This window comes from Pteropus alecto, unplaced genomic scaffold (genome assembly GCF_000325575.1).
Source record: "Pteropus alecto unplaced genomic scaffold, ASM32557v1 scaffold21, whole genome shotgun sequence".
NCBI classification, from domain to species: Eukaryota; Metazoa; Chordata; class Mammalia; order Chiroptera; family Pteropodidae; genus Pteropus; species Pteropus alecto.
The window spans coordinates 19,399,787-19,408,909 of record NW_006436282.1 but is presented as its reverse complement, the minus strand read 5'-3'; the positions used below and the strand labels follow the sequence as shown (position 1 = coordinate 19,408,909).

Here is a 9,123-nt window from a genome sequence, read left to right as displayed (position 1 = left end):
GCCGAGTCCTATAACCCTCCAGTCCCTACAGTTATCAAAGGATCCTCCTTGCTTTCCAAATGTCAGAATCCTCATTTTCCTTCGAAGTCCTCCAGTAACTGCTGTCATGTGCCTGCTCACTCTCTCTCTCTCTCTCTCTCTCTCTCTCTCTCTCTCTGGTTCAGTAACTCTGAGGTTGCCTCTGAATGCAAAAGGGGCGAGCAAAATTTGCCTTTGCCTCCCTGAGCAGCGCCAGGAGCCTGCTCTGCGGAGCCAGCACGGTGAACAGCGCCTGTGGCCGCGCCGCATCCCCAGGCCTTACTTTAATTGCTGCACCATCGCGGATGTTAATGACATCTGCTGCTCTCACCCGCGTGCAAAAGATTTTTGTGTGCGAATGGGTCTGTGTGGAGACTTGGCAAAGCCACCACCCCCCATTCCGGGGCTACGGGTCCCGGCTCTTCGGGAGGTCGCGGAGCCCTAGGATGGGGGCTGGGAGACAGTGGGGCGCGGGCCGCCGGGCGCCGAGGGCCGCGCTGCGCTTGGGAGTGCTTGGCAGTTTGAGAGAAAGGCCCAGGCAGGGCTGAGGCGGACTTTGGCGGGATTCCTTATGGGGCTGTGGCAATATGTCTTCGCGGGCCTGGGTCATTTGGCAGGACTGAATGGAAGTGGCTGCCTACGGGGCCGGGTTTCAGGCTGGCTGGTGAGAGCTCGAGGGTGGCAGAGGTCGGCGAGGCGCGCGCCGCACCTCCAGGCTGGGCCCCTGGGTTGCCAGGGCGAGCCCAGGACGCTAGCGCCCACAGGACGGTGGGGACCGCGGGTCCTCACCTCTGGGGAGGGCTCACCACCCACTCCCCTGCACCCGAGACCAGGCCCTGAACCTTACAGGCCTGCACGTTCTTTTTATTTTGGGTGGGACTGTTCTCACCCGCCTGTGAGTCTGAAGCAATAAACTTTATGGCCGGATTTAACTTTAGTGTTTGAATCCCCAGGCTAAATGAAAGGAGTTAAAGCGCTTTCTTTTCTTCCGCCTTGCCTTTCTTCTCCCTCTCCTTTTCCTCTCCTCCTTTGTAGAATTAAAACATCTACGCACAGGACCCTCAAAAGGCATCTTAGGCGTCCCCTAAGTAACACTAAAGAATAAAGAAATTTACTCTCCCTCAACATACAGGGGAAATTCTTCCAAACTGTGCCCTAAAGTTTGCGGGGAAATCGAGGTGTCTTCAATGCTCAACTTAAAAGTCCCCAGAGCCATTATGTTGTTTTCCCTGACACATCATAAAGGGTAGTTTAGGGGAAAAAAATTGGTTGTTTGTCAGTAGGAGATTTCCGCCTTTCTTTTGTTAGCTGCTCTTTCTGTTTGATCCCAGGAAATTTACATAATCTGTGATTTCCAAAACAGTCCCCAATATTGCACCAACAGGTGAAGTAAGGTGAAATAAAATTTTCCTGGGTCCTATTACAGCTCGGCCTCAGCCACCTCTTCTGGCCCCAAATCCCCACATTCTTCTGTGGCAAAGCCTTTGATTAAGGATACTGTGGCCTGTCCTGGGGTCTTTTTCTGGATGGGTACCCACAAGGGACCTAGCAGATTTCTCCCTATCCCGTCTGAGGAATTAAGCCAAAGTCTCCAACTCAGAAATGAAACAAAAAATGAGATCTTCTGTCTCCGAATGCTTTTCTCCTTAGGAACTGGGTAGTGCTAAATTTCTGCAAGTGCTAATTGGTAAAGGTATTCACTAACTGCTTAAAGTGAAAAAATTCTGAAGTGTAGATTTGGAATTTCAACACACCGTATTGTGCAGAGGCCACTTATTCTCAACATAAGTCCAACAGATGTCCCCAAAGTCAGAGGTCCCAAAAGCAAAACCTGGGAAGTTTTTCTGAAAAATCGAAACCCTCCCACAAGTTCCACGTCTCTTGAATAGTGAGTGGCAAGGCGAATTCCTAAAGTCATCTTGTGTAGCCTGTTAAAGTGAGCATTGCTGTTTCAGCGCTCAGGAAAATGTGTCTGCATCTTAGTGGGAACCAGCGTAGAAACTCTCTTTGGGTTCTCTTTTATTATTTTATATGTCTGTGAGAATTCTGGAGTCTTTGTTTTGCTGCTCTGAGTTTCGGGTTCTTTATTGGAAAGTATTTAGGTGAAGGTTTGATTTTAGTTGCTCATTTGGTGATCTTGCTTGAGTGATTTCTTGGTGACTAAAATTAGTAGCAGAAAAAAAGAGTAATAGGGCTGCTGGTAGGTTGACTTGAGTAACTCGCCTGGAGGAAGCGGCCACACCACCTCAGTGGCCACATCCTACCGTGGGGTGTGGGAATGGGCAGAAAGGCTGTTGGACCCATGTCTAACATCACACGATGTAGAGAATCTTTCCCATGATTTAAAAGAATTAGAGGCTATAAATATGGTCAGCTTGCTTATTTCTGTCTGTTGTAATCTTCATAAAACTTTAGCGTTTAAGGAGCGGGCTAACTTGCATAGAGTTAAATGACTTTCTAAAAAATACAGCATCCAGTCAGACCTATGTGAGAGTTACTGAAGGAATTTTTTTCTTTTTTCCTATTTTCATAGGAAGCATAGTAAAGAGATGGCTGGTTTTGTAGATATGTCATTTCTTCTCTTGCATTCTTTTTTTCTGTTTTGGGTTTTTTTTTTGTTTTGTTTTGTTTTTATTTTTGGTAGAGGAACTTACTTAGAGAAAAATCTCTGACATTGAGGGCTTTCTGAAGACACCCAGCCTCAGCCGGTGGCAGAAGTATCTGTCTGTACTCCTGGTCCTGTAAAAGGAGAAGGTGTCTGAAATGCAGGGCCTCGTTTGTTTCTACAAGCTGAAGAGACAATATTTCCTGAACTATAAATATAATAGGAAGCTTCTGGTCACACTCACTTAGGGGTTTGCTAGGGTTTCCATGGTCTAATTTCACAACATTATGCCAAGATTTCTTTTCTCCTGCTCTTTCCCCTGCTTCATTGTTGGCGGCTCTGAGAGAGCAAGACAGAATTTTCTACCAGAAACAGAGTCACGTTGTTCTGTTGAGATGTGAAGAATATTATATCCAAACAATTAGTGAGGGGAGAGCAAATTACATCCTGAAAGATGGGCTATTAAAGAGGTAAACAATCCTTTTAGCTTAAAAGATGCCCTTTGAAGCCTCTCTTCCGTCTCAGTTTGGGAATCTTTCTGAGGTTTGCCCACTATGGAGAGTGCAGAACAGTGTGGGCTCCATCCCTTTGGCTTCTAAGGCAGAATTTCTTTCCAGTCAGTGAGGAAACTATAAATGGGGCCTCCAGACAGGGCTAAGGGGGTCAACCTAGGATCCCGCCCACATATGAGTGGGGAGCCACAGCCCTAGCCATTCCAGACCCCAGAACTGGAAGATCTGCCTAGGTTTGTTTTGTTGGGTGTTTTTCACAAAGAAAGCGGTCTTTCTCTCACCAAGTCCCCTCCCCACAAACTGACTGGTCATTTCAATAATAATATTTGTTATGAAGGTTATTGGGTAATTATTGCGATTTTGTGAAGCAGCCCTTGCTGGAGGTGAAGTCTGTCATCGCCTAACAAATGACGCCCGCGCAGTTCACTGCCGGGTTAAGTAAATGCAGAGAAGATAAATCTGCACACCCTAGGAATCGCCAGCAGAGCACGCTTTAGTACAAGTTCACAGTCAACTCGCCTGTCAGGGCCAGCTCGCCCAACAATTAGGGCAGCGTCTTTATTTTTAAATAAAGAAAAAAATGTCTCCAACTTCCATTATCTGCTTTCTACTCATCTTTTTTTCTTTCATTTTTTGTGAGGTTCCCCCGTCCTATTCATTTTCCTCATAAATGTAATGATGAGTGATTTCAAAATAATCTCATTCCTATTTTAAGTGCTGACAAAAAGAGATAGGAGGCTGATTTCACAGGAAATACAGTCACAAACACCCAAAAATATCCAATGCACCCTCCTGTTCCAAAACGCAGTGGCAGAAGTCGGGCGTCCCTGAGATCCTGCCATGGTGGGGGGGGGGGACTTCCCCTTGAAAGAAGAGGCACAGCTTTGTATATCTTTGTGGTTAGTGCGTTGCAACTGCAGGTCAAAAAGTTGAGGGTCAAAAGTTTACGTTGTGCAGCACTCTTAGTCATCTGCCCAGACAGAGTTTGATGTCAATGTTAGAGCTGCGATCTTGACTATCAGCACAAAAGATAAAATGGCTTGGAGTGACGCGTGTATCACGGTGTGGACTCCAGGTGAACCCTAGTGGTTGAATGACCTCAATTACGGAGAAAAGGATAGAAAATTCCTCTTTTCAAGAGTAATACGTGCTGTATTTCATCTTGAATTATCGCTCCCATTCTGAGGAAATAGCAGCAGGTAAATAGGCATAGATTACTGAAACACCAACACCTTAGACGTTGGAGAACCAGGAGTCTATGGGGTTGTCACAAAATAAAAAAGCTCAAAATCATCAGTGGACTTTTAAGAGATAATGTAGCAAGTTTTCAATGTTCCATCATCCCTTCAAAGGCAAGAGAAGAAGCAGGAAACTTCCTTTGAGAACAGTGATTTTAATTGGCCAGTTTTTTTTTTCTTTTTAGTACATATAATGATCCCTAAAGTGTATGAAGAAAGGGCAAACACAGGCACTTCTTGCAAAAATGTATTCTTGGCCATTTTCAAACACGGAGCATTTTCAAATGCTCTTTCTGAAACAGCTACCTACTAAACGTAAAGAGTTCTTAGAGCTGGGAAGGGGAGGAAGGGAGTGGAGACCCTCCTGAAAGGGACAGGATCCCTCCACCCCTCCACCAGTAAGAAAATTCTTATTGGTACCATGAAAATGTTCCTGCTGTTGGAAATTTTTCATTGTTTATTGAAATGCTACAATCTCTAAGTGAATAACTAAACTGTAAAGAATTAGCCATTTAAGCGGGAAGGTGGAATCCACAAATGCAGACCACCGTGACAGACTTCTATTCTCCAGAAAATACTCTTTAAAAATACATTTGGAATAAAAGCTAAGAAGAGGGGCCACCAGCTACGGAGGAAGGGTGAGAGTGTAGACAAGAAAGGGAACAGTGTATTAAGGAAGCCGACTGGAACCATGCCTCATGTGTGAGTTGTAACTGGAGAGCTAAACAATATTTTATTTTGTTGTACCTATATGAGCTTAAGTGTTGGTGCCATTAGAATCTATTTTCTGGGGGACATATTTCCTTTTTCTATGTATTAATTTTTAAGTAATCATTGTAGGAAAGCAGAGAAGAGAAAGATGAAAACTTGTTTCTAGGTTTTTCTTTTTATTTTAGAGATAAGCTAATTCAACTATTCAGAATCTAGACTCTTGCAGAGATGTTTAAAAGCATCCCAGTATATTCTGGTTGATTGAATTTGTTGGTGCCGGGTATATTCAGTGGTAAATATTTCCTTCTTGGAAGTAATTAGATTGCTTCCACTGCACAATGTGTAAAGTTTTCACTCTAGCCAAGAGTTTGAAGCCAAATGGGGGTGTGCCAGATGAAAACAGAAGAAAGGGAACAACTGTGGTGATTGCTGTTACAGCAGTGAACACTTCACCACATCTGGACTAGCAAAATGAAGAAAACTGAAACCCCTTCTATTACTCACCAAGATGATTATGTGTCTCCTTGAGAAACTTATTATATTATTGGTTTAAAATGTTCCATGTCTTAGAAACATGTCAGCTTCAATAATCATAGATACCTCTTAGCTCATTTTTGAAGTAAAAGATACCTGCAGAAGGTATTGCTTTTACATTGCTTAGTTTTTTTATTTGGAGAATTTTGGTCTTTAGGCCTGGCATACAAGCCTAGTTAAAATTTATGTGTAATCCGAATATAAATTTCAATCCTTATGCCTAGGTTGTGTTCATAATTATAAACTACTGCAAGGAAATTACCCCCAAATAATTAATTGGTCGAATGGCTGATAACGTATTGCTTCTCTAAAATCATTCCCCCGGTATAGGTGGGGAGGAAGCCCTCAAATGCCACCATCAGGCATTGTGAAATTCAGCCATTCCCGTGTACACTCCAGAGATGTGCTTCAGATAGAGAACAGTCAGTCTGGGGGACTCTTGCTCTAAAGAACAAAGGACAAATACAGTCAATACATTCTGTAACCTTTACATTTCCTTTGCTTTCCTCTCTCTTGGTTTTCCCTGAGAAGGAGTGACCTGGGCAAAGTACTGTGCTCTCTAAAAGACACTGTATAGACCTTTTAGAACCGCAAAGTCCAAGGCCGAGGTGAACTTCAGGTCAGCGCGTCTAACAAATATGAAAATGTCGGCTGGTGAAGGGCGCGCCTTGTGATTTAACAAAGACTGTCAATGTGTAAGATTAATAAGAAACAAAATGCACACGGTGTCACTGTTCGGTCACTTTGAAACTTGGGACAGGGTTGCATTCAAGAGGAAAGGCTGCTTCAAATATATTCAAAATGATTCAAATCAGATTCAAACTAGGCTGCAAACACTGCCTTCCTCTCGCCCTCCCTCTCCCTTGGACTCCCTTCGCTCTTCTCCATCTGGGATTTGAGGACATGATGAAAAGTTATTTCACTTAATGGGATTCTAAGAAAGCTTTTGTTGGGAATATATGTTATCCCTGCACGTGGAAATGAGAAAATGTGCATACCAGTTTCCCGAGAAAAGGATGATGCTTTCACCCTGCTTGGGACTGGAGCCAGTTGGTGTGCGAAGATTAGCATGCTCCCTTTCTGCTCCATTTCAGAGCATCCTATCTTTTTCTCGGGCGAGATGCTGCTGGTAAACTTCATTTTATTTATTAATTTAGTTTCTTCCTGGCTTTACTTTGGTGTCTTCGATTTTATGTAAAGGCAAGAGGTTTTTTTAAAAAATGTTTTTCAAAAGATTATTTGATTCAATGGAATGATGCTATGGCTTGCACAGAGAGATTGTGGAAGGATCAGAAAAGGTACTGAGATTGTTTATTACAACCATAAATCTTGCAGTAAAATGTCAAAATGTCGGTGTGTGAGATAACACTTGGTGGTCCTGGCTCCGTTTGTGTTTATGATACGAACCACAAAGACAAGTTACAGGCCTTGGGGGATTCCGTGTAAGCCCATCTTCCTAAAGTAATAGAACCACATGAAACACAGGCGCAGTTAACTCGTTTAGGTTAACCATATACAAAACAGTGTCCGTGCCTTGTTAATACTTTAAAACAGAAAGCTGGTAGAAGGTTCTGAGGCTAAACAACATGAATTTTGCATTTTGTGCCTGTAAATAATATTAAACAGACATGCTAAAGACCCAGTACTCAAGGCTAATGACATGAGGAGGACGGCAAAATTTCCTTGTCGAGTTTTTTTCTCTCCCTGAAGCTTAGAGTCAAGTTTTGTAAATTACATTGTGTATGTATACATTATTCATTTTATATATATTCAGGATATATGTATATGTTATTTTTTCTTGCTGTAGAGAGATACTGGTTTAGGCAGCTGTATCACAGGCTAGATTCTTCCCCGAGTTTGGAGAGTATGTCTGAAGATTACACTCAGCATCGATTTCTGTCTGTGGCTCAGATTTCATTTAAAAAAATTTTCAGGGTGTCCCACGACGATGGACAGCACTCTTCACAGACACACAGCCAATGTGGAAAACCTCTTTGTACCACTTCAGGGTGATGCCAGTTAGAAAGCTAACATGATCCCTTTTTTAACCTCTTTTCCTAAATAAGTTTAAAGATTAGTCCCTTATAATAGACATTATGTGGCAAAGCATTAAATGACTATCCATCAAATGGATATTCCAGCATTTAGTAACTCTTATGAGTAACTGATGTAAATGAAGATAGAATTGACATTCCTTTTGAAGTGTCTCCAGGGTTAGGCTATAACTTTTCTCGTCTTTGTTCCAGACTCAGTTGTGAGAAGGCTGTTTATACTGCTCTTTGAAAAATCAAATAAGGTGTACTATCTGAAAAAATCCTTGCTTTGCATGCCAAAAATGAAAGTATTTTTAGAATGGTGACTATGTTAGTTTGCACTGCTTTAATCTGGGTTGAATAGTAGAAGATCTAGGTGTGTCTGTTACCCAGAAAAGGAAAGGGAAAGTACACAGTAAGGCATCAGCATTTACTTCAAAGATCAACATTATGTGGAATTAATAAGTAATTTATTTGTTAATAATGATGTAATTAGTTTACCCATCAAATTTCAATTACCAAATGGCAGGCAACAGTCCTCTCTCCCCCTTTCTAGAGCTACTATATCGTTAATATGCTAATTTTTAGCAATTTAGAAATTATTGACTGTGCTGTAAATATAACTTTAGCTTCAGATTTAATCTGAGAAAGCAACATCCAAAAGACAAAACATAAAATTCTTAGCTGGAAAAGACCCGTAGGCGATCAGACTGGGCACAGTGCCTATTCTATCCTTAGCCTGTTTTTGTTTGGGAATTGTTCTGAAATCGGGTTTCGAAGCTCGATTTTGTGGAGGCGTCGCTTTTATACATTCTCATCCTTGGGCCACGTTCTTTCTCACAACTGCACAGAGTAAATGCGAGCCTGTTTAACTCTCATAGACACCTCCATCAAATGAGATGCTATTAGGAGGTTCTGATTTTTCTTAGGGAAAAAAAATAGATTGTCTCTAAAAGAAAGGAAAAATAAATAGTGCCCATCCGGTTTTACTGGAATGGCCTCGCTCAAAATCCTCCCGTTGCTCACCCACCCCATGCAGCTCCTGACCGGCTTCTCAAAGCTGGGCGCGGACGCGGCGAACACGATGTGGGGAAGGGGATCAACTGGTGAGAAAACGGGACCGTTTTATTAGGCAGCCAGGATGAAAACGAGGATACCCTCTTGATCCCGACAGCATTCCTTCCCCAACTGGCTCCGAACCCTGAAGGATGCCAGGCCGAGTTAGGCTGGGCCGAAGGTCAGCACTGGGCCGCGGGCGCCCGGCTGCCCTAAGACCTAGCCCAGGAGTAGGGCACAGCCTGGGGTCCAAGAGGACCTGAAGCCTGGCGAGCCCCGAATTCCCAGCGGGACTAAAAGTTGGGGGTGGGGATTTGGGGGACCAAAGCGTCAGCTCCCTCCCTCCGCCTGGGGCCGGACAGCAGCATCCATCACCTCCCGCGCGCTTCCTGATCCGGGTCCGCGCGCGCGGCGCG

The 9,123-nt window shown here is 43.5% G+C and overlaps 1 protein-coding gene across 1 annotated transcript in view; it reads left to right on the top strand.

Annotated features, from left to right (window-relative positions):
• Nucleotides 1-9,123, top strand: part of HOXA2 (homeobox A2) — a 53,218-nt gene that overhangs the window by 13,604 nt on the left and 30,491 nt on the right. The gene's annotated exons all lie outside the window — the stretch shown is intronic.